We start from the raw sequence: 1,643 nt of genomic DNA, 5'->3' as shown, positions 1-1,643 counted from the left end.
AGGGACTAGAGGGTCTACATTTCCAACATGCTCCCAGATATTTTGTTGCTGCTGGTCTGCAGACCATGCCTTGAGATCCCTGAGATTCTGACTAGACTGTGTGGAAATGGAGCTATTTTCAAAAGCTCTCCAGCGATCTTTTGTTTGTAACAGAGTAGAGCTTGGGCCTTAGTGAAGTCAAGAAGGTCAGAGAAGTGAATTGATATAGACTTAGTTTTCACTACTTCTGAAAGTGTTTTCAAAATAAAATTGTAATAAAATTTGAACCAATGAATATGTTTATAAAATAAAAAGTAGAATTCCTCCCCCTTAACATGTGTGAAGACTTTATTGAAAAATAAAATAAAATGAAGCTATTCCCTATCTGCCCTCATGTGACAATGATGTGCCACAAGCTACTTCCTAGTGAGTCCATGCCACCATAATATAGCTCATCTTAGTTCATCCATATGGACACTGCATTGTACTTCATAGCAGAGTGAACCATAATTCATCTATTTCTTGGGTTGATATCAAGTTAACTCTAAATTTTTTTCAGTTTTACAGATAATGCTTAATGTGCCTATTCACAAGTCATTCTATAGAATAGAGATTGAGGTGGGAATTGCTGAGTTTTTTTTTAAAAGCTCTTCTCAAATTGCCCCCCAATAGGTTCACCAAATTATATTCTACCATTATAGATAAAGATGCCTCTCCCCCCACCTTGAAACAACTGGGTTTTATCATTTTTTTCAATATTAATCTACCCAGTGTATTCCAAATTGTCCTCAATGATGTTTTAATTTGTGTGGCATAATGAATGAATGAGGATAATTATCTTTTTTTTTGTTGTTGTTGTTAATGGAACAACAAAAATCATCATGTTTATTTATTTATTTGCTTTTTAAAAAAATTATTTATTCTCATTTGTTACACATGACAGCAGAATGAATTTCAATTCATAGCACACATATAGACCCATTTAAAAATGTGTAATGCTTCATGAATTTGCGTGTCATCCTTGCTCAAGGGCCATGCTAATCTACTCTGTATCATTCCAATTTTAGTTTATGTGCTGCTGAAGTGAGCACGAGGTGACTCTTTTGATGTATCAGACTTCAGTATTTCTTCTTTTATAATTGCCTATCTATGTCCTTTTGCTCCATTAGTTATTTGTTTGCTTATTTTTTAAAGATTAATCCATTGCCTATTATATATGCTGCAGATATTTCCCTCCCAGCTTACTTTTCATTTTTAAATTTGTTTGCAGAAGTGTTTCATTTTTATGTATTCAAGTCTGTCAATTGTTTTCATGACATGTGAGTTTTACTTCTTATTTAGGAAAGACTTCCTCATCCCAAGATCATAAAATGGATTATTGCTGTTTTTTTCTATCTACTGCCTGAATAGATCTGACATTCATTAATCCATCTGATAATTAACTAATATGTAAAATATGCATTTTACTTATGACTTGAAGTAGGGATTTTACCTTGTTTCTTTTGCTTCTATGCACCATTTTCAGCATCACTCACCCAACAGGCCGTCATTACTTCTGAATTTAAAATGCTTCCTGGAAAAAAAAAAAATAGCCCAACAACCAATGACAACTATTTTGTCATTTGATTTATATTTTATTTATTTTCATCTTATTTGCATAGTTT

General features: G+C 32.7%; 1 non-coding gene across 1 annotated transcript; it reads right to left on the bottom strand.

Annotated features, from left to right (window-relative positions):
- Positions 1-963: 963 nt before the first annotated feature.
- LOC143402711 (U6 spliceosomal RNA) lies at positions 964-1,070 on the bottom strand. The gene has a single exon (XR_013091774.1). It is a non-coding gene; the product is annotated as a U6 spliceosomal RNA (small nuclear RNA).
- Positions 1,071-1,643: the final 573 nt, after the last annotated feature.

The sequence above is a fragment of the Callospermophilus lateralis genome, chromosome 6, assembly GCF_048772815.1.
Source record: "Callospermophilus lateralis isolate mCalLat2 chromosome 6, mCalLat2.hap1, whole genome shotgun sequence".
NCBI lineage: Eukaryota > Metazoa > Chordata > Mammalia > Rodentia > Sciuridae > Callospermophilus > Callospermophilus lateralis.
Note: the sequence above shows the minus strand (reverse complement) of the source record. Positions and strands in the feature narration are given on the sequence as shown.